A 24,104-nucleotide genomic window follows, 5' to 3' on the forward strand; every position below is an offset into this window, starting at 1 on the left:
ATGAACTGAGCACCCACAGCTTTAAAAATGCCAAATAACAGGGACTAAAAGCTGTAGTGGATAACCTGTAGTTCCTTTCCAAGCAATCTTAGTCAATTATATTTAGTGTTTGGTGACAGCTTTCTGTGGCTCAAATCACTGAAACTCTCCTTTTGCCAGGGGAATTCCTCTGGAATTGAGACAATCATTTGCCTTTTCTTCCCCTGTCCTCTTGAAGTTAATCTGTTCCCTGCTGATGGTACAATTCCTTTTGTCTCTTTTTTTTCCTCACAGCTACCTAAAAAGCATCGTGTAACCTGTAAGGAAAATTGTAGCTTGCAATGATACATCTCATCACTTGTGAGCAAAGAGATTGGTTTCCTCCAACTCAGAGAAAATGTTTCCTGACCATGAAAATGTTTCCTTAACAACTCTGCCCCCACTAAGACAGACTCAGCCCTGCACGGCTGTCAAACAGAAAAATCAGAAGGATTCACTATGAATCAGATGGACAGCAGGGAGACCTGGAATCCTTTGCTGTGTAAAATTACATAGTGCCCTGTGTGTGTTAGAGCACGTGAGTATTTCTCTTCTGTTTATGTACAACTTTGCTTTAAGCAAGTAGAGACACAAACAAACACAAAAGGAAAGCCTGTTATTGCCAACATTTCACATACATTTATCTTTGTGTCACAGACACATTCTTCCACGTGAAAAACAAAGTCACAAGGTGTTTTTTTTTGCATTGCCCACAGCTCTGGATGGACACCACCTCCTTAAGGATGCCATCCCTTGAAGGATGTCACCCCTTGAAGGATGTCACCTCCTGAGGGATGCCACCTCTTGAGGAATGCCACCTCCCAAGGGTTGCCACCTCTGAAGGGATGCCATCTCCTGGCTGTGGCAGTCAGCATGTGAGGGCTCTCTCCCAGCTGGCTCACAGGTAAAGTGTGCTCAGCTGTGCTCAGCAGCAGCCAGGCAAATCCCAGATGAAGCCAGTGCAAGTTGTTTTCTGGTCTGCAACTGCAGTGTTTAGCAACAGTTGCTGGTCTTTTTAAAGACTAATATTGACTTGAAATCCTCTGTGTAAAAAACAGTTGACAGATGGCAAGATGACTTAGCAGTGTGCTTGGCTGAAAGTTGCACTGATATTTGTGATTGTCCTTGGACACCACCTTTGTGGTACATCCTTGTACATCACACAAAGCTTTCACATCCCTTTTATTTTCCATTTTCCATGTCTAATTGCAGAGCTCAGCCCCTGTGAGAGGGTGAGATCCTTGGGCTGCACTTGGCCCCAAAAGGAGTCGATAAAGCTCCATGTGAGGCAGATGCATGTGCAGCACTGCAGGATCAGGCCATGCATTACCAGCACTGCCCCTACCTCTTCTGAGATGGATATATTGAAATTTAAACAAGTTATTATAAAGTACTATAGAATACTAAGAATGAGACTGTTTTTTTTCCCCCCTGATTGCTTTACAGACAACATTCTGAGAGGTGATGGAAACAGGGATTTGGTTATGCTTTTTGAAACGAGTGAGGGAAATGGGATAAAGCATCATGGCTTTCATTGTAGCTGGAGATGAAAAATTTGAAGCTCAATTGAACAGCAAAATTATTGCAGCTGTTTGGGAAAGTGAGAGGGATGTGGTCACAACAATTTTTGCACATCCATGCCTTGTGTGGTGGATTTGTGCTGTTCCATCTTTTGATTTCACTCTTCTCTTGCTCTGATCTTTTTCACAGCACTACTGAAAAAATCCAAATGCATTTAAATGTTGCTTGGATTTCTTCCCAGAAAGTGACTAAATCTTGTCAGCAGAGAACTCCATCACTAGATAGTTATTGATTTCTGAGCTCTCACCCTGGACTGTATTGGTTGGTATTGGAGCACCAGCCAGAAGACAGACGTGCCCCCAGCCCCTTCAGAGCAGCATCCTTTCACGGGAGCAGTCAGCAGGAACAGTGACTGCTCATTTCCATCTCAAAAGAAAGACAGGTGGAAGATCCCAAAGCCACCACACTGGTATCAATGTCAACGCCATCAGCAAAATCCTATTTCAAAACCATTGCTGCAAGAGCATTCCTCAGTTGTAGCATCTGAATAAGTCAGCTGGTGCCTGTCCTGGTGTTCTGAGGCACACCCTGTGTTACTCCAGAATATATTCACTACAGTGTTTTGTAGTCAGACACCTGATGGCCAAATTTGCCTGGTCGTTTTAGAGGAGGAAAAGCCATGTTCAGCATCTCCTCTGCTTGCCATGAGTGCTCCTCTCCAAACGGGAATGCCACTTGCGTGGTGACAGCAGGGGCAGCGCTTTAAATTGCCTCTCTTGAGGACTTTGAGAGTAAGAAACTAGCCAGCATTAAGCTTTGATTTGAAACTAAATCTTCCATTGAGAGGTTTGTCTTGTAAAACTGCTCACATAGCACATGCCAGGGGAGGTGAAGGAGAGCTGCACCTCAGCAGCAGCTTGCTGAACCTCTCGCTCCTCGTCTTTCTCTCCCTTTCCAGGCTGTGAAATGCTTGGGGGCAGGCTGAACACAACAGAATAGGCCAGTCTGGTAAAATGAGAAGTTGCAAAATTCTGAAAGCATAGAGATGCTTTCCATTTCCCTTTAAACCCAAAGGTCAGTGACTGCAGTTACCAGAAGAGCCGAGATCCACTAAAGCCTCTCAAACGCCCCAGGGAATCCTTTTCACACAACCCAAAAGATGACTTGCAAAACTTCTGAGTGATGTGTTTAGGCATGAAAAAGCTGCTGTCATTCATGGCTGAAGAGTGCAGCTGAGTGGTCAAGCAGAGTTTATTGAAGAGCAGGGAGGAAATAAAGCCTTCTGACCTTGTAGGAAGCAGAAAACAAGACATTTGCAATAATTTCAGTTTCTTAAAATGGGGCTTTGAAGCCACGTCAGGGTTTGTGATGTTTGGACCAAACCCTGGAGGTTGAGAAGGAGAGGAGAGCTGGCAGGGTAGGCTTTCATTTATTGCAATTTCTGTAACAATTATAAAGATCTGTAGTCCTGAGTACTTCAATATATTCCTAGAGACTCATCATTTAAGATTCTGGATGTAAAATCTGAGACAAACACCCCTTTGAAGTCGTTAAATTAGCTACCACCAGGATGTTAACATATTCTCATGCTTTTGCTCAATTATCTGTACTTTAACTAGCTTTGCCTGTATTTTTAGGCTGAGATGTATTTGCAGTGACAGAAATCACGTGTCTGTATCTCTCATTTTCTTTGCTGCCCCTGATTTTCCAGCTTCTTCGGTACATTTACAGTTGTGCTCTGATATATCAGTCAAGAGACAGATCTACCGTGGCCCTTTCTCAGTAAATACAGTACAGACACTGTACAGAGAGCAGGAAACACCATTTGCCACACTGGCTGCTATCAGGTTCACCATCATGCTGGAATATCTGAAACATTTCTGTATTTGGTGGCAAATATTGCCTGTTTCCACGAGCCTGAAGCAGAGAAGTTACTTCTTGTAAGAGCAAAAGTGACAGTACTTGCTCACGGGGAAGTTCCCAGGGCTTCTGCTGGAAGAATGTCACTTGCTCAGTGCGAAACAAGCGATGCAGGTGCTGGGTCCTGCCAGAAGCTGTCGGAGGTCCTGCAGATTCTCCAGCAAATTGGAAGCCTGGGTGAAACAGTTGCCAAAGACCTGACATTTCTGAGAATGTGTTTGATTCGTGATGGAAAGAGAGGAAAAGACAGTGGGCTGTGAGATGGACAAAGCAAAGCTGCTGTTGGAGCTCTATTGGGCTGAACACACAGATATCTGCCCATTATTATCTTGGTTTTGCTACAGCTTTTCAGTCTTCTAATTTCCTACATTTATTTTCTGACAAAGCAGGTAAGCTATATTCCTTCAAATCCAAGAGCAGCTTCATTTATCATCCTCACTCCCTTCTCACCTACGTAAATTCTCTTCAGACCTTGTCTGGAGAGCACTGAAAATGGGTTTAAAGATGCTTCATTCTTCAGATCACCAGCTCCTACTAATCTAGTTTTTTGAATAAAGCATTGTATCAGAGAGCATCAGCCTGTGTGGTTTTTTTTCTCTAGCCAACAACTGAAGATAAAAATCAGCCTCAGACTTACTCGCTCCTCTTGGCTCCAGCTCATTAGTGTATCCTGAAACACAAGAGCAGGTGTAAAAGTACCCTGGATGTGACTGCAAGAAAGAAGGGCTAGCGACAGGGGTTAGCAAGGACTTGAGTACAGGGTACCTGAAGTTTCATGTGCAGCTTTATCTCACAATTGTACAGCTCATTTAGATATTCCTCTTATCTACAGAAAATTTCCTTCCCCCAAGTAATGCATTACTAACTCTAATCTGCATTTTCTTTGGTTCCTTGTACAGCTCAGCGTCACGTTTCTTTCTCACGACTGATTAGCCTTGGAACCCCGGTGTAATCACACTTTTAATCCCTGCACTAACAGAAAACGCAGTGATTTTATCCAACGTGTCTAATAAGTCTATTTGTTTTGTTGCTTGCACATAAGCAGTCATTTACATTAATACACAATTCCTTGCAGATGGTTACTAGCGAGAAAATTGCTGAGTTGCTTTCACTTCATCTACAGACACGTTCATTAAAACCAAACCCCTTCCTGGTGCTGTGCCCATTTGCACCGCTGTGTCTGCTCAGAAATTGTAGCCTTCTACTGAATGGCTGTTTCCCACTCGACACAGTGTCAAAGGGACACAATTAGGCTCCGATTGAAGTTCTCCACAGAAGACACAAATATTTGTGGATGCTCTAATAGTTTGTTTCCCTCTGTGCCTACAATTCCTGACATAGAATCATAGAATGGTGGGGGTTGGAAGGGACCTTTAGAGATCATCTAGTCCAACCCCCCTGCAGAAGCAGGGTCATCTAGATCAGGTCGCATAGGAACATGTCCAGGTGGGTCTTGAAGACCTCCAAGGAAGGAGCCTCCACAGCCCCTCTGGGCAGCCTGTTCCACTGCTCCATCACCCTCATGGTGAAATCATCCTTTGGCACATTTAAATGAAACAGGGTGCGGGTGGATATGGGTTTTTGAAAGGAACCTCTCGAGTCCCTCCTGAAGGAGAGATTTCTTCTGTGGAGAGACTTTTCTTGTTCCACGAGGGGTGGTATTGTAGGGACTGGAGACAAAAGGGAGCAAGACGTGCCTTCAGACTCCCTGATTCTCGCCTTTCCTTCGCTAATCCCCTCCTCCCTGTCCTACTTTTCAGCCTGACGTTTCTATTCTGGGTTTCACCGTCCTGATTCACCGGCCCCGTGCAGCCCGAGCTGCGGCAGAGGTTTCTCGGAGGGGATGCTGAAGGCCCCAGACTTCTCCCTTCCAGCCTGGCTGCGCTGGCGCAGTGGTGAATGGCTGGCTGAGCGGCAAGGGGGAGCATCCCGGGAGGCTGTCTGATCGCGGGAGAGCAGCACTTTCAGACCCCTCCACGCTGGGGGACGCCGGCGATCCCTGGAACCGAGGACGCGCGACCTTGCACTCGGTGCCCTGGTAGAGCTGGGCGCCGTCGGACGCCCGTGCCTTGCGCTCCCCGCTTGAGGCGCAGGAAGGAAGGACAACGCTTCCGACACGCAGGGCTTGCGGCTCCGGCGGCTCTAGCGGCGGCCACCGCTCTGGGCAGCGGGGCCGAAGCCCCGTCCGAGACTCCGGTGGTGCCTCGGTGCCGGCGAGCGAGCGGCGCTGAGCGCGGGGAGTGCCCCGCAACCCCCCGCCGCCGCGGGCCGTGTCCGCCAGGGGGCGCCGTGCGCGCCGCCGCGGCGCCGGGTGCGGGGGGAGCGGAGGAGGCGGCGGCGGCGCAGGGAAATTTCCTGCCTGGCCGCGGCCGCCGCCGCCTCGGGCCGGACCGACACCGCCTGGCCGCGGCCGCTCGGGGCCGGACCGACACCGCCTGGGCGTCCCGCGGCCGCTCGGGGCCGGACACAGACCGCCTGGCCGTCCCGCGGCCGCTGCGCGGGGACGCCGCGGGACCCGCCGCTGAGGTGAGCGCAGCCGGCTGCCCGGCGCGGCGGACGGACGGAGAGAGGGGAGGAGAGGGGAGGGGAGGCGGGACCCGCCCGGCAGCGGGCTGGGGGCGGCAGGTGCCTCGGGCCGGGAGCGGAATGGAGCGGGCGGGCTGGCGGCTGCCCGGCCAGGCGATGCCCTGCACGGGAGGCCGGGTCGGGGGTGGAAGCGACCGGCGTTTGCATGCTCGTTCCTTCAGGGCAGCCGGAGCCGGCCCTGGCTCGCCCGCGGCCGGAGGGACGGGCGCGTTCTCGTGGGAGCCTCGGGGCACCCTCGTGTCGAGGCGCGGTGGCCGGGTGCCGCCTGGCTGCGGGGGAGGAGGCTTTAGACCGGGCTGGGACGCACATGCCGCGGTGTCGGGGCCGAGGGAGCGGCCGAGCGTTGCGTGTCCCGCTGCCGGGCATCCGTCTGAACTCCCCTCGCTGGGAAACGTGGCATCGGGGCTGCCAGGCGGTGCCCGGGCCCCCAGGATGGGGCTGGCGTGTGAAGTTCAGCTTTAGAAAGCCGCTTATCTCCTGTCAGCGCGTCCAGCTCATCCAGGTGAGCGGGGCCGTGGGTATGTGCAGCACCCAGACGCACAGGACCGGCGTCCGAGCGGGTGTTTGCGCACAAATTCTTTTACTCTCCCTCGGGCGTTGTTTAAAAGCGATGCGTTTCCATTGGTGCTGTTTATTGGCTTGGTGTTGACGTTGGCTGGCTGCTTCACGCAGCCGAGAGCGCGATGCCTCGGCAGACGCTGGGGTCGGTGCGCGGGGGACGGGGCTCGCAGAGGCGCTCCGTGGGCGCTGCTGCCCGTGCTGCCTCTGCGCCCGCCCCGGGCCCCTTACCCAGCCGTGCGGCACCGCCGGGCTCCCCGCAGCCCCTGCAAGGAAAGCTCCGGGTTGTGTGGAGCTCTGCGGTGTAAATCCTGCAGCTGCTGAAAAACTTTGTGTTTTCTTCATACCGGCTGTGAGGGAGAAATCAAATGAGGCTTCCATGGAGAAAAATCAGAGGTGTTACTTCCTAAACCAGAGTTATCGGGGGTTTTCTTGCCTTGCTTATGTTTTCATTAAAAGCAGGAAGAATAATCACAAATGGCATGAGGATAATGGAAAGACAACTTTTAACTGTCTCCCACCATTGGAATAGTTTTTACATTCTAGTTGTGAGTTGTAGAAAAGATGAATGGATATGTGCCGTGGGATGGAACGGTGCTCTTTAATCAGGAAAAGGTGTCTCTTAGCTTTTTCTTTTACTGTGGAGTTCTTCCCATGGCTTATTTTCACAGAGCGGGGTGATTTGCTGTGTGTTCAGCTGTGGAGCTTCTAAACCAGTGCCTGTCTTTGATTTGTACTGGGCAGAGACTGCTGAGTTAGATGAAATGACATTGCTTATTGAGCTTTGTTTTCCTAAGGTGATATAAGCTCTAGGAGAAAACTTGGAAAGCAGAAATAAAGGGGCTGGGAACTGAAGGGTGTTTATGTGTGTGGCAGTTGCAGTGTCTGTGCATATTGTGCCTTGGGGCTTGTAATAAATAATCATTTTAAAAGTAACTTTGGATGAAAGCTAACGATGTTCAGATGGAAACTAGGTGTCGTTTAAAAGGGACTGTTAAGTGGCTGTAACATGTTCTCCTGAAGGAGACATGCAGAGTTCCAAATTAGCTCTGCTGGGTAATGAGTGAAACCATGTAAGGCTTGATGCAGGTGGGCTGGGTGGTAGGGTGCAAGGTGGGCTTTGAGGAGGGCAGTCTCTAATAGGGATAACGATCTCTAATTACTGCTGATGATGTGGGGGGGGCTTGTGGGGCAGCCTGCCTCTGTTTTGTGCTGCAAGGGCAGTGGCAGCACTTGTGACTTGAGAGAGAAAGGGGGTAAGGACAGCGGTGGGACAAGAAGAGACGTTCTGGCTGATGTCTTGGAGGTGAGCAGAGCTGTACCCGTGTGGATGTGAACATCACGGCTTGGGGAGTGAAAGGCATGAAGATGAAAACATTTGTTTTCTCAGGTGACACAAGCAGTTGTTCTAGAAATGTGGGAAAAGAAGGGAAAGAAAATAATGTGGGAGACGGAATGGTGTGGGTGTAGTGCTTGATTCCTTTCATTTCCTCTGCCTTTGCTCACCAATGAAAGAATGACACAGGAGCTGTGTTACACCAACCATCCCTGTTGTGACTAATGTGCTCAGTATTCCTTAAATGCATTTAATACATTCGTCCAAGTAAAAGACAGGAACTGAACTCCTAGTTTAAAAGCTTACTATGCCCCAGACTCATCTTGAAACCCAGTTTTTCTTGGTCTTGTTTTTCTTCCCCTGCTCTCCATTGCTTTGCCAGCTCCTGCATTACATGAGCCTGGGCCATGTCAGAAAGGTACCATGTGGTCTGAAATTAGGGAAGGCTGGAAGAAGATGGTTCAAGCACTCTGCAGGTTCAAGGTCTGTGTAAGACCTCCCTCTTCCATGTAGGCTCTTGTGAAGCTGAAGGTGACAGTGGTAGCTTATGGGGATTTTGAAGCTTGGAATTGCTTGGTGTCTTTCTCCCAGGGTGGCATTTTGTGATAGCAGAAGTTGCACTCAGGAAAGAGATTTGATTGCAAGACACCTGCCCTGCAATGTGCTTTTTTTCATTCTTCTGTGAGACAAGTTGTGCCATAAGTTGGGTTTATTTGGAGCTATTGGCTCACGGAGCAAAGCTGCAGAGCTGTGTTATTGACTGAACACGTGTTATTTTACCAGAGTACTTGGTGACCTTTATTCTCTTTCATTTAAGAGGTTATATGAAGAAAAAAAATGTGTAGACATGGGTTGACAAACTGCAAAGTGGAAAAATAAAAGGCTGTAGGAAGTCAGTGGTGTCACAGCTGTCCGTGGTGGATTCTGAGAGGTCAGCTACACACGTTGGCATTAAAAGGCTTAGATACTTTCTTCATGTTTCATGGTTCCATGTAAATTTGTTCACCAAGATTTTGGAGCAGCTCATTTGTACTGTGGTGAAGAACAAAAAAAAAGTATGGAGGCAAGTGCTGAATGCTGTGTAGGATGAAAACCAGAAAGAGAAAAAGGAATCCTGAGTGTTTGCCTTAGGGATGTGAGCACAGTCCCTCCTGCTTGCTGAAGGAGTGGGAGGTTCTGCAGGAGAGATTGTTCAGTTGATAGAGAACCTGAGGATTGTGTCTGTACCTCCTGTGAATGGTACTGGCATTTTGTAACAGTGGTAGTGTATTTCCATCTCTATTTCCAAAATACCCTTCAGCATGGGTTTATGGCAGGGCTTAACATCAGATGGAGGTTCTTTGAAGGTTGTGTCGGAGCTCTTGCAGACCATCAGCAACAAGTGAGCATGCAGCAGTGGAATAAACCTGGCTTCACATAGAACATTCAAGCCAATCACTCTGTATTTGGGAGCACCCTGAACATTTCTCAGCAAAAGCCATTGGTTAGAAAGTAGATGTGTTTGCTTAAAGTGCTGTTCCATTGGCATCAGGGGGGTTGGTAAGAAGGGACCAGCTGAGCGTTGGTGGCAGATCACTGTGTGGAGCTGAGGTGGGGACAAACTGGGGTCTTGTTCCTGCTCTGAGAATGAGCAAAGCAGCAACAACCTGCACCCTGCAAGATAAACCTGCTGGACCCTTTTAAGAGGGTTTTAATTTTCGTGTAAAACCTAGCAATAGGGGGCAAGGGGAAGAAATTGCTGAGCACACAGTTATGTATTTGAGTTTACAGAAAGGTGTAATGGGCTCTTAGAAGTTTCATCAGGATTAGCAAGAGTGGTGCAAAGTAGCTGGAGAGATGTGTGATTACTGCTTGTTTAAAATGGAAGGCCTGTTACCAGAGCTGTCATGTTGGAGTTGAGAGAACCACGCAGTTTACCTGACCCTGCAATGTAAGCTGTACACTGCATTGCAAGAAAATACTTGGGCTTTCTAAAAACAGTCATGTATAAATAGTGTAGTAAGAACAGTGCAACGTGGTGTTCCTGGGGAATAAGGTAATCAGACTTCAACTGGGTGACTTGCTCCACGCCCAGCGTGTGCTGGGGTGCGGCAGCTGCCATTGTAGCGCCTGCAGTGAGGTCTTTGTTTCTTAATAGGCATTTCATCATTAATTTCTTGATGCAATATTAATGAAAGGATCCCTCTGTAACCCTAAATATAATTTGGTGCTCTGTGACCGAAGGTATTGTAAATTGAATTGATCTGTTATTAAAGAGTTGTGAGTTAACGCGTTCTTTGTGGAGCATCCTTTGTGCGTGTCCTGTATGTGATGCTTGTTTTATGGGCTGAGAGCTGTCTTAGGGAATGATTCAGGTGTTGCTTTAACTGATTTGCACTGTGATGCAGCAGAATTCAAGCTGTGGCCACCAGGCAGCTCTGCATCCTTTTAAACTGTAATCTTAGTGCCTTTTTTTTCCTCGTTGCCTGTGCCCTTGTGCACGTGGTTCATCCAGGTGAAGTCTTTGTCCTGTCTGATAACAAAATGCATGGGATAATCCCAAATGCTGCAAGGGTTAATAGATCAAAAATACATTTTATTCCCAACTTTTTTTGGCTGAATTGTAGACGTCTCTTCTGGTCTGTTGTACATATCTATTTAAAACTTGTGTAAGCAGGGACTGAAATGAGATGCTGGTAGGACAGAGATCAGGAGACGCTCAGCGATTTATTGAAGTGTTTGTACAGGATTTAGTTTTGAGTTAGTGACAACACTGAACATATTTTTAAGGCATGTGCACGGTGCTGGGCTTTCTAATTCTGTCGACTTACTGCAGGTATAATAATTCCATCAGTGATATCCTCCTGCCTGCCAAAATCCTCTGTGTGCTGCAGAGGATGCTTCTGAGAAATGGAAGAAGAGATGGGAGATTTCCTTGCTGATAGGAGAGGGTGATGCTGTTGGACAGTGTTTTGACTGCAGCATGCTCAGATTCTTCTTCCTGAGTGACCCAACCAGCCAACCGATTGCCTCCAGTGAAACAGCTCCCCGAAGAAGTGTAGCATTAAAGACTGCTTTCTTTCCTGTCATCCTGGTCCTAGCAATGAGGGAAATGATGAGCAGCTTCTCTGACAGTCTGTCCTGGCACCATGGATGGGAGCCCTTGCCCTGCCTGATGCTGTGGCTGTCAAGCAGCAGAGAGCTGTCTCTGCCCAGCCCTGTTTGCTGCTCACTGAGCACAGCTCTTGATGCCCTAAAAGTGCCTTTTTTCCTTTGACTCCTGGCTGGTGACTCACTGTTGAAGTGGCAAAGTGAAAAGCTGGTAACAGACATCTGGTGCTTGTCTATGCAGAAGTGGTGTATCTGTGTTCAAAGGTGTTTCCTGGCTAAGAAAAGAAACAAAAGTGAGAGGAAATGTGTTGGGGTGGTTTGTTGCTTGCACTGACAGCTTACTGTCACTGGAAAACGTGGCACATCTCAGTTGTTTTTCCTCTCCTTTTGCCCCTGCTGTAAAAAGGAAAAAGTATTCAGTCCTGAAAGGTTATCAGAGAAGTTCTTTTTCTAATGTAAAGTAGTAATTTTCAGTTAGAATAAGAGATCTGAGCATGTAAAACCAAAAATAACCTCAAATGAGGCTGAGGTGAGGTAAGAGACAAGCTCAAATATATCACAGAATCACATGAAGGGTTGGAAGAGACCTCTAGAGATCATCTAGTCCACCCCCCTGAAGCAGGTTAACCTAGATCAGGTTACACAGAATATGAGGGAAGTGAGAGGGTTTGGGCTGTTGCTGTTGAGAACAGGCAGCTGTGCCATGCGGGAGAGCCAAGGTGCCCCAGCAGCTGGACCACGCTGTGCCAGTCGCATTGCTGCTCCCTGGCACAAACAAGGATGCAGAGCATCAAAAACCACCAGGAAGAACGCAGCCTGGAAAAGGCTTTGGGTCAGTAGTGCTATAGACTTGTAAGAAAAAGCAAGTAAGCAAATAGCAGAAGATTTACAGGGGAAGCAAGTGGAGGTGATGGTGCTCACGGCACTTAAAGAAGATCAGGATAAAATAGGTAGATAATAGATAAACTGAGAGGTTTCCCACTACTTCTATGTTTTGTTGCACAGAAGATAATTCAGGATGAAATACACAGCTCCACATTCATGATAAGATCTTCCTCCTTTGAGACCAATCAGTCTCAGATTTCCTGATGATTGGGTGTTTAACTGTTGTGGGTTTTGAGTTTTCTTCCTCTTGGGTAAAATCAATACCTCTTTCATCTGACACAAGTTAAGGAAAGCTTGGCTAAGATGGAGTGCTGCTGTAGTTGGTGGTGGTGCCCCTTGCAAGGGACTGATTGAAGACTTGCAGAGTTAGTTTGATTATAGGCCAGCATAACCAGACTGAGATAAATTGCAGGTGCATGTGCTTTTTCATCACATCCACAGGGGAGTCCTGTTTAATATGGATTGTAATGAGGACAGAATAGTTTAGTTGGTTTTATATGCCTAGTTTTTCCCTGGTCTGCAGACTTGCAACCTAAAGGTTATGATGCCCGTGGTCTGCTGGTGTCCTGCCTGAGTATTCTCAGGAGTGGGACCGTGCACCACGGTGTTCATGCTGGGTTGTCTTCTATCTTAGCATTTATTTTGTTACCTCCCTTGGTTCTTCAAAATAACATTTAGAAATATTTCTTGTTTCAAAAGATTGGCAATTTCTCTCAGAAATGAAAGATAGCTCGTTGGTGGGTGTAGTCATGACTTGAAGCTAATGCCAAGAATTTGTGGTTGAAGACCCTCTTGGTTTCAGTATATTTGATGCAGGATCTGTAAATATTTCCTTACCCAGACCTGTAAGCCTTTACCTTCAGAGCAGTTTTCACTACTACTTGGGATGTATTTTAATTTGCTTCTTAGAGAGGCAATTCACTCCTCAATCAACCTTTCTGTCTTTTGATTTTTGGTATAATGGGGCAAATTGTAAGCATAGCTGTGTGTCAAACCTGCAGAGAATTTACCATAACTTGTTAGGATACTTCCATGTCTCACTTGCCCGAGTGGTGTTGGCTCTGCTCATGCTCCTCCTGTGCTTCGGTTGCAATTTCCAGGCTTCCAGTGCTGTGAAACTGATCAGTGTGAACCTTTCAAAGGGCACTTGAAGGTTTTTTTCCTAACATTTTATTGCTAAACCTGCTGATTTCTTTCTCTGGAGCCATTCTCAATGGAACTCCAAACTCAAAGCACGAGGTAAAAAATAAACAGGCTAACCAAACCAGTCTTGTCCAATATAATTAACCCTTCCTTCCCCTTGCTTACCATTTCTTTTAGTAGTAAGTGCCATTTTAATTGTCTTTTTCCCTTCAATCTTTTCATCTTTCGACCTTTGGGGATGAGTTTTCTTTGCATTCTTACCCTTACTTTCTGCTGTAAGATGCTGTAAATTGTTTGAGCTACAGTGCAGTGCTTTTTCATGAGAAGCATGGTATTGATTTCAACAAGTCATGAATAATGTTTCTATCCTGTATTCTACAAGTTTAAGTGTCTCAGGTACTTTGAATTGCTTTATTTAGGTTTGTGTTTCATGAATGCATTTAATCATACTGCACAACATCACAGCGTCTTTAATTACTCAACAGTGTTGATTTATCTGCTGCCTGTGTTTCTACTAATGTACAACTGGGCAAAGTTTGCAAATTGCTACTGAGAGCAAGATTGTGGTGGAACAGAAGAGCTTCTGTATAGCCAAGTTAAAATGATACATACTTTTCCTGTTACATACAGGGATGAGTTCAAATGGGATCACGTTATCGTTTTGTTTGCAGTTGTCAAAAGCTCATTAATTTTAAGTCACACTACCTAGCTTGCTGCTTCAAATTGCTTTTAAATTACACACGTGCTGATGAGTCTTGAAAAGCCAAATTAAATACTCAGCTGAGGGCACATCTCAAGGCCACAGACATACCACTTAATTCTAATCTGTTTCTCCCAGGCTAACCTCCTGCCTCCAGAAGTTCCTGGCAGAACTGGAGGGAGAGGAAGTTTTAGTGACTTAAATATTTCTGGGAAGACAGGGAGGAAAGGGAAAGGTGGAAACAGGGTTCTATATTTAAATAGTGACCTATTTGCATTCCTTAAAGTGTTAGACACAAACTTAGGAAGATGTGTTGTGGGGGTAATTGACACCATCGTAACATGTGAGTGTTTTTTCAGGCAGACTTGCTCCAATTCCACTGTAAGTCTCTCTCTGCTTCACCTGAGCTCAACAAGGCTTGACTTAGGATACAGACTGGTGTGTAGAACTGCTCTCGTCAGTCAGGTTCTGCATTTTTTTAGCACCTTTTTGACTAGCAAAGTGCAGAAGTTTAGAAGTTACATGCACTTGTGACTTGAGTTATAGTTTGTACTGGAAAAGCCTGAGAATTGCTGTTCTACATCAGACTGTTTGCCCTTGAAATATGGTTTCATTTACCAGGAGCTTCATAGGAGGAAACCTGAAAAATTTCCTTGAAGCATCACTGAACACTCAAAACAGTGTTTTACTTTTCTAAAGGCCCTTGGTTAGCAGTTTATTCCTAAGGTTTGATGCCTTCTGACAGAGGTTGCAAATGTTGTCTAGTGTAGCTGTGTGTGCAGTTAACATCTTCAGGCTCAGATCTGGCAGTCTGCTGCTGTCCCACCACTGGGTTTGCAGACTGCTTTTTCCTCCAGTAATGTTAGATTTAAATGTAATCTATTTCAGTGAGTGAATTGGGTACAATGTATTTTAGACAGGCCATCCTCATCTGCCAGGTTCTTTCACATCAGTTTTAGCAGCTGTAATGTCTATACTCCCGATGTTGGTTTTGCTTCTAGAAGAAAGGCAAGACAACATCCAGCAGTAACTGAGCCTCTGTGGCATCTTCTGCATCTTAGAAGGAGGGAAAACCAGAGTGAAATACCTCTGGCAAAGTTGGAAACAGCTTGCACCATACTGTTCCCTTAAAATGTACCGAATTTTTGGGTGTTGTGCTTCACTAACTGATGTTTGACTACAGTTGAGGTTTTCATAGCTGTCAGGCCCTGTGGGAAATGGAGGTACCTTCTGTTCCTCTTTGAGGACTGTATGAAAGAGAACTGAAACACAGGGACTGTCAGAACAAGAGAGCACAGAGCCTGGGAATCGCTGCTGGTTTATCTCCAGCCTGCCCCTGTGATCCACACAGTGCTAACATTTTAGAGTAATTAATACTCTGCAGCATGCTTTGGTGGCAAAGATGTTCATTAAAGGCGGTTTTTCTCTGTGTGTTTGTATTGAAATTGGACTTGAAGGTGGCTGGTGATGAAATGCTGAAAGGATAAAGAAGTTTGTTTGAAAACTCCCTCAGGAGGAGGGCTGTAATTGTTATGTTTTGAAGGAGAAATTATCCTGCTTGCAAAATGAGATGAAAAGTATCCTGACAAGAGATTAGCATGGTAAGAGCCTCAGATGTGTTTTTGGAGACAAAGCTCCTCTTGGACTTCTTTGAGGATGGATAAATAAGAATCTGTGCTTCTCCAGCCTGGTTCTGGTCTGCTGAGATCTGTCCCCTCTAGAGAGAAACTCTTCATCCCCTTAGTACAGTCTGGTTTGAGGACAGCCCATGTGTGAGCTGTCATCCCCAGGGCACCTGGTCCGAAGGCCGGGCTGTGGCTGCCTGTCCCTCGGGACGTGCCATCGCTGGGAGCTGTAATCGGAACCAACTCCGGAGCGTGGGAAAGGAAGGAACTGTCCTGCTGGCGGCGGGTTGCAGCAACGTGCCCGGCTGCCGAGGGGCTGGGGGAGCAGAGCCTGGTCCCTTCTTCAGCTAGGAGTACAGTCATAGCTCTGGACCCGTTTTCAGGGGTGTGTTAAATGCGTGGGGTTTTCTCCTTTGAAACAGATGTAAGTTCAGATATAAACTCTTTAAGTTAACAACCTTTACTAAACACAGTCTCCTCCAAAACATCCCAGCTCTCCTGTTGTCTTACAGCTCAGCACAAACCCTGCTGGTGTCCTGTGCTGTCACACAGCCCTAGAGCTACGCAGCAGTGCTTTGGACAGCTTTTAACATCTGAAATGATGATGTGGTTATGCAAAGACATGTTGGGTGGATTTCTGGGTGTTCATTGAGCATATTGCACAACGTGCAGTAATGTTGGTGTGTGGCCGTCCTGCACATGCTAATGCTCCGTTCTGCTCCTCTCAACCCTTTCTGCATCCAGGTAATTAATATCCTCATCACTGATTGAATCCACCAGGTTTGAGTTTTGTTCAGCTGCTTGCAACGTGTTTCTGAAACTGTCAGTGACTCAAATGTGTGGCAGTTACTTCCCCAAAATACGTGCACTCTGCCTGGAAGCGTGTAGCTGAGTTGTGGTCCCTCATCCCTGGGCTTTCGGCTGCGTAACTATCGCATGACTGATAACAGAAACATCCTCTTAGTAGCAAATGCAAAGCAAGAGCCTGGTGTGGTTCAAGTGGTTTTCAAGTGTTTGGGCTTTAGTACAGAAAATAACATATCCTCATTTACTGCTTTCTGTAGGTGTAGGGTTTTTTATGGCCAAGAAATAGAGGCTGATGATTCAAGGTCAAAGGGGCTGCAGACCAGGGGGATAAGTTAATAGGTATCCGTTAGTGAAATCTGCAGTAGGATCATGTCATCTGCCTGAACTTGTGCAAAGCAATTTGATGGCTGATGGACCACTTGATGGATAAGAAACTGATTGGATGGTCTCACTCAAAAAGTTGTCAATGGCTCAACATCCAAGTGGAGAGCAGTGAGGAGTGATGTTCCTCAGGGGTTGATGTTGGGGCTGGAAGTTGGAAAGTTTTATTTCCCAGTTAATAAACTTGGGTATGTGTGCTCCCCAGCACTGAACCCCTGTACTATCAGTCTGTTTTACTTAAGCCCTGTGTTTAGTCGCTAGAGAGAATCTTCTGCAGGGGTAATTTGGACAACCTATGGGCTTCTGCCCTGTAGTGAGGTCACTTATTGTCTCAAGATGCTTGTCCTGCCTTGTCCCTCTCTCTGATGAGGGAAGGGAGCATGGGCAGATTAACTGGTTGAGTTACAGTGTTGGGCAATGCACACTTCATATATTTATTTATTTGTATCTATATATTCATAGGGATTGGTTCTTAAAGGTAAAAGAAACTTATCCAAGGCAACAGAACAAGGCAAAATAGACTGAAAGATTTGTAATGTGTTATTTCTAGTGTACAAATGACTACCAGGGATTCACCGATCAAATACAAAGTTCATGGACTGTTTAAATGGGAATAGAGCAAGGTGTGATTTGAAGATTTGAAGTAAACAGCCTGTTGTTGTTTAGTTTCCTGGGATGGAGGTAGCTTGTATCAGGAAACAGAGCTGCTTTGAGAAAGGCAGGACGAAGAGAACAGACACGTCTGATTTCAAGAGAGGGCTGTGGTGATGCGCGGGTCGAGTAGCAGATGAGTGGAGTTGTGAAAAACCCATGGAAAGGATTGTGCAAAACTCACAGAAAGGGCAGGATTTGAAAGGTGGAAGTGGGCTTGCAAGTTCCTGTGAGTGGTCACCACTTTCTCAGTATAAGCAGGTACAGGGCAGGAGTTGCAGCTGATAAGGATGACGGGCTTTCCCGCTTCTGCTTTGAAGAAGAAGAACCTGAATCCAAAGAACACCTTGCAAATATGTCCTTAATGTGCATTAAAGACTTTGTCACAAAAAATACTTATGTAGCAAGACCTGCCCTTGTACTTTAATGAGTGTTATCCTGGCTGTGCCATAGCTTTCACTTGGGTAAGCACGTTTCCCAATGGCCTTTCATTTTGAGACACTCCGTAGCTTTGATGGTAGTTGTTGAAAGTTGCTTTGAAATGCAAGAATGCAACAAAATAGATGAAAATATTGTATTTCTTTGGAGTATTTTTCACTGGAGGTGATACAAGCACATCTGTTGATGTCTAGTGGGCTACTGCTCGACCCTGACTTGAGGAACCACAAGTAACCATTGTGCTGGGCAGCATGACGGGGGCTCTGGAGCTCGCTGGCATACGGCACTGAACACTGCAGCTATTCACAGCATCTGATTCGAGAGGCTGACAGCAACCTTTATCTCTGCATAGAAATTAGAATTTTCCTCTGGGTCAGAAGCAACAAAGCTCAAGGGGAAAAAGTGACCATGTTCTGCGCCGGTCTGTTTCATCCTGTCAACGTCAAGGCAGGAGCATAGGGAAGTCTCCTCTTCCCCGAGCCAAAGGCAGGTGGTATCAGCTCTTTAGTATCTGGGGCTTGGGACTGTTTTATGTATGTTTGTCTTTCTGACAAGTATCTTTTAATCTCCTTAGGACAGAAGGACAAAATGCTTTAAAGGTTCCTTGTAGTACTGGTCTTTTATGATTTTAAAACATCCTGGTTAGATCTGCTATCGATGAACTGGATCCATGGAATGTGAATGCAGCTTCAGACTAGTTTTGTGATCTCAGGAGGATGGAAAGAGGAGCTTTTTGGGCTGTTTTCAGCAGCGTGACTGTCGGGAGTAGCGCGTTTGCTGAGGACTGGTGGCGTGTCAGAGTTTGCTGCAGTTTGTGGCAGAGATTTGTGGCAGTCGAGCAGTAGCTAATTAATTTGCAGCAGTATTAAAGATATGCTGGTAATTGTCAGAGTCAAAAAGAAACCAAACTCTAAAACCACAGAGGCATTTGTGTAATTGTTTAGGAATTCCCGTGGGAACCTCTTAAAACCAACAGGTGTTTTCTAGCTTTTTAGTCTTTATTGTTTTCGAGGTTTTTAGATCTCCCTGGAAACATATAAACAGTTGCATCACATGCCTGCTCTTTGATCAGAGGCTTTCAATACTGAAGCTCTTGTTTAATTGCAACACAGGTTGTTTGGTAATACCAATTTGTGAAGTAGTGTCTCCTTAAAATTGATTCATACCTAGGTCATGGTAAATCCAGGCTCCAGGTCAGGTCAGTAAGCAGTCGCAACTGGTAATTGTCATAGGAAAATTAATCTGGGGATTATTGTAACAGCAACGTTGTTGTGGTTTTGGGTATTTTTTCCCCAGTTTATTCTAACTATGACCAAGGTTAAATAATTGAGCAAGGATGATATTTATGGCAGCAATCCACTACTGCTGCTGGGCCCCAAAACAGGAGATTTCTCTGTACTAAATCCCCATAGCCTGTGTTGCATTTGGGTTGTTTGGCAGCTCTCCCTTTTAGTTTATTTCCAAGGCATGCAAGCAGGTATTGAATGTGTTTACACCAGCGTGTCTTTCTGTAGGAAGAATGGGCACACAAGGCACTGCCTGTTTATACACTTTCTGGAATGCTACAGTCATTTGTGGGCTTTGTTTCCAAGCAAAGGGTCAGGACAATGGGGGAAGGATATTGTTTTGGGCCTCTGGGACTCGACTACTGCATTTTATTTATGTATATTGCTGACCTGATATCTTGAGCAATATAAGAAAATTCCAAGTGGACAGCTAGCTCTCATGATTTTGGAAATGTCTCTGCTTTTTTGGAAATGTCTCTGCATCCTCCCATTTATGTGTTTGTGTATTTCTTTAACTTTATACACATGTTGTTTTCTTGATGCCAGTGCAGCTCATCTGCTGCTGGTGCACTGCTGTGTCTGAAGAGTTCAGCAAAAAGGAGCTCTCAGCACAAATCAAACCAGCTTTGTAGTGTCAGTGTCCTGCAGAAGGTAAAGCAGGCAGTAAAAATGGGAAGTAAATGATGCAAATAAACAGCATGGTGAGAGAGAGCATTGAGTATTGGGTTGGGTGATGGATGTTGTTTCAGCCTGTCCTGAGTGTTTGTCCTTGAGCTTTCAGCCAGGTAGGATCAAGTCTTTGAAAAACTTCTGTATCTTTCAGTTGTATCTGAATGTCTGAGAAACCTTTAGAGTGTCAGGTCCTAGAGAGGAGTGAAATTATGTCATGACTTTGTGGTCTGGACACCTGAATCCAAACTATTTCTCCTTGCACCCTTGAATAATATTAGCAGAGGTCTGTTCCATCTGTATTTTAAAAGGTTTCATGGGCAGGGACCTCTCACTCCAGCCTGAAGCAAAGCACTTGAATAGCACTTCGACTCAACAGTCCAGTTTGCTTCTGTCTGGGTTTCATTTAGCAATTTGTGGCATTTTCTGGAGTTATTTTTACAAGAGAAGGAACAACTTCCTTACTGGGAGTGTGTGGGTGGGCTGTGTCTGGAAAATGTTACACTTCATTTTTGGGGGACACCTTCTCTCCATTTCTGTCTTCAGTAACATATTTACTGTTAGCATTTGAAAGAACATTTCTGGTTTTCATTTTCCTTTTACCATGTTCTGCATGACAAGTGGAGCACATTCATTGCATATTCTCACTTAGTCAACCTCAGTTGCTGGTAGACCACAAGGACCAGCCAGGAGCCAACTTAGTCTGTGCAGACTGTGTTTCAGCAATACCTCTGCTAGCCATGCAATAAAAAGTTTGCTGCTGTTGTGAAACAAGGCTTGGCATTGTGAGCATACTGAGTAGGTTGTTGCATGGTATTGAGATACTAAGAATAATAGATGTCTGAGCTAATGTGGCATTCTGTGCTGTTTCCTTTGGAGGCTCAGGCTATGTCATTTGGACAATGCCTCTGATGCTGAGCTGATGCAGGTGGTGTGTGCAGGAGCTTTCTTACATTTTGGACTGAAACATAAACTGGTAACATAATCCTGGTAAACTGAAACATAATCCTGGTAACAACAGGATATTTTATTGTTGGTGTCTGTTAGATGGTCGAAGACAACTGTCAGGTAGGAAATGGCCATTAAAAGAAAAGATGAGAATTGCTGTCAGAATTCTTTTTCATGGTCATGTACAGAATTTGTCACACATCTGAAGAAATGTCATTGGCAAATGTCATTGGGAACTACAGAAAGGTGCAGCTTCTTACAGGAAACACAGTAGAAATGTGTATCAGTGCTGTGTATCAGTAAAAGTGCCTCAGGTGTTGGTCATCTTGTCTCAAATGGAATTTTTAAGTGTTTCTGGTAATTAGAGGATCTTATGGTTACTTGGTAGCAGTGCTCACCTCCCAGCATTCATACCATCGTTTCTTTTCTCAAGACTGTTATCTGTTATAGTGTGGTTCTTCTCTTTGGTTTCCCCCCAAACTGTGGTTTATCTAGTGGGAGGCTGTTAAACCACCCAGCTCTGAGGTCTCAGCTTCCTGAGGGCCTTGAATTTTAGGTTGAAGGATGAGAACACTCATATATATATATATATATATATATATATATATACATATACACACATATATATTTAAAACTAGACCAATTTGATTTCTGTGCCCCTGAAACAGATCTCCCTGGTTGTTGTGGCAGCAGTAGGAGCACTTCCCACTCCACAGGAAGATGTAACAGGAATATGTGTGAGCCAAGAGACTCTGTGTTGAGTTTTCTGCCACATCCCTGAAGTGTGGGCAGTCACTCCTGGTGTCACCCATCAGTCTCTTGAGAGATTCACATCATTGTTGCTGGTTTGTGGATCTGTCTGCCAGGTCCCATCACCATCTCTGGCCATCCTATAGCTTCAGACTCAGAGAGTACAGGAGAGAAGAGTACAGGAGCAGAAAAGGTCTTTCTAAGCTGTTTGATTTCTAGTTCTGTGGTGTTTATAGTTGAATTCACCTGTCTAGACCTATCTGACCACCAGTAGTGGAGGGAAAGATTCATCTGAAAGACAGTCTCTGTTATTTGATTGTTTTGAAGGCAAATAAGTCACAGAGTGTTCTCTTCGTGGGGAAAAAAGTCTGTGACAAAGCCTGGACATAACTCTCCTCTAAAGAATGGAAGAGACTAGAGCAGCAGAAGAGTCCATGAAGATTCAGATCTACCTTTTGACTTTAAAACTCTGACATATGTGGACTTCACTCTGAAAGAACTCTGTGTAATATGTACATTGGAAGTTATGGGACACGGGAGGTGTCAGGAGTCAGTGTGCTAGTCACCATCCTCAGGCTTGAGCACCTCCTGGACATTCATTATTCACTATATGTTTCAGCTTGGAGTTGCAGAACTTCCTCATCATGTTTTTGCAAAACAGTGGCAGTCCATATGAAATCTCCAGTGTTTGAAAGGAGGTTTATCCATCTTCATTTCACTCTCCCACTGGTAGCTTTTATTTTGCATCTGGCTTTCTGGTTGTTTATCTAATCTTCAAACAGGAACATCTGACGTGCTGCTGGAGCCATTTGTAACAGTGACCTAAGGAAGAATGAAACTCACTGTTTCTTTTTGGATAAGCATATGGAGGAATAGCTGAAATAGTGAAGTTTGAGTTTTCATCTCCCATGTTAGGCAAATAGTGGTTCTGAGTTTCTACAGGAAGGTCTTAGGAGATAGCAGCATCCAAGCTAAAAGGTCAAGTCCCTGTAGGACATATGTGGTATATTCCAATGAAGGAAACTGTGTATAAATGCAAACATGAAATGCTTCCTGAGGGCAATAGCTTTTATTTATCCCTTCAGTGTTACAGAAAACAAGCTTGGATCCAGTTTCTGCTCTTTAATCCCAGAGAGTCTCTGGAGGATACTGTCCTTCCTGCTCAACTACAGCTCTCCAAGGAGTCCTCTCCAGTTGGCACAGAATGTGAAGCTGGAAGTTTCTTTTGGATTGAGGCATAGAAACAGTTTCTTTGCATCACATTGGTTCTTGAACAGAAAGGAAGAAAACTTATATAGGTTAACTCGGCATCAAAACACATTTCTAATGGAAGTTGGCAGTTGTAAATGGGAGAAAGTCAGGTCTGCTGTACTGCCGTGTCAGAGAACAAAATAGTTACTTGAATCTTACTGTTTGTGGAATGATTAGGGCTAAGGCAAGACTGTGCTGAGGTATGTGCTTCTGAGAGTCTCAATGTGATAAAACTTAATGCCTCAGAAACAGAAGGTTGTATGTGCTTACCTAGAAGTTACTTTTCTTTTAAGCTGATAGAATTCTGAGGAGAATAAAACCAGGACTTGCAGTTCACTGACTTGTGCCATCTCATTTGGACAGGTTTTCTAAACGCTCTAGCTGATGGGAAAATAGATTCTTTAAATAATATTGAATGCAATCTATCATGTTCTTGAAGCAGAGATGCATTAAATGGGCTGTGGAAGAGGAAGCTGAAGATGATAACTTGTTAACTGCTATCAGTGATCTGACTGTGGGTTCTACTCCCAGGCTGCAGACGAATATCCACAGTAGCAGAGCTGACCTGGCAGCACCAGTCTCCAGGATGGGGAGGGAATTAATCCTTCTGTTTGTGTTACACTGGAAAAATAAACTATACTGAAGTTTGTGCAGATGACTCACTATTTACTTGAGCACTAGACGGGGATGAGCACAGGACCTGCAGCAGAGCCTGTGCATCCCTGGCTCCACAGAGGAGCTGCTTTGCTCATCGCAGTCGGTCTTTCTGGTCTGTTCATCTCCCTTTTTGCCCACTGGGAACGTTATGTGAAGGAGACTTTTGGACAGGAAAAGTTACAATGTAAACAGAGAAGGCAGACAAAGGCTGAAATGAATGGACACGTAGTGTTCTTGTTTTGTTGATGTGAATGAAGGCTGGCATGGTTATATGAATGTCTTCTTCCAGCAAAACTTTAATAGGTTTCTGACTGTCCTTGGTTACTTATTCACACCCCTGAGCTGCCACTCACTGCAGATGTAAAATGGTGTTATTTTGAGGCTGTATATCAGATCAGGGAAATATTTCCTTCTGGAAGGGTCTTGCTTTCCTGTTTTTAAAATGGATTTGTTTAACACAGGTAGTTTCTTAGGCTGGATTACAGCAGACAGTTGTGCCAGTCCCAGTGGTGGTGGTGGCAGTCCTCATCTATGGAGGAAGGGAAGAAGAGAAGGAGGAGGGAGAAGGAGCCTCTGCTCTTGGACATTGTCTTTGTTGCTGTTTGTATTCATGCACATGCTGCACTGTTGTTTTCCCAGTCCTGTGAGCAATGCTTCCCTTCAGTGTAGTGTTGAAAAGAAGATCCCCTGTGGCTATGTGGGGTTTTGTGTGGCTACTTCGCAACTGGTGGTCGAGTCTTAAAGACACCACACAAAGGCAAAAGGAAGAAGATCAAACGGGAAGAATGAACGTTTATTTATTACTAAATCAATATGTAACTCGATGAGGAGAACTGTGTTTCTGTGAGAGCACAGACAGCTGTGAAGATGTCCTTTCCTCAGGC

The 24,104-nt window shown here is 45.5% G+C and overlaps 1 protein-coding gene across 2 annotated transcripts in view; it reads left to right on the plus strand.

The window, feature by feature from the left end:
* The first annotated feature begins 5,781 nt into the window (after positions 1-5,781).
* PTPRE (protein tyrosine phosphatase receptor type E) overlaps positions 5,782-24,104 on the plus strand; it is a 94,165-nt gene continuing 75,842 nt past the window's right edge. Inside the window, exon 1 of one of the 2 annotated variants that reach the window (XM_062001066.1) lies at positions 5,782-5,985. The gene's annotated coding sequence lies outside the window, so the exon portion shown is untranslated. Of the gene's footprint in view, positions 5,986-6,380; positions 6,548-24,104 lie in introns of those variants that run through there. The other variant, XM_062001064.1, reaches the window with a different exon arrangement.

Source organism: Colius striatus, chromosome 8 (assembly GCF_028858725.1).
Source record: "Colius striatus isolate bColStr4 chromosome 8, bColStr4.1.hap1, whole genome shotgun sequence".
Taxonomy (NCBI): Eukaryota; Metazoa; Chordata; class Aves; order Coliiformes; family Coliidae; genus Colius; species Colius striatus.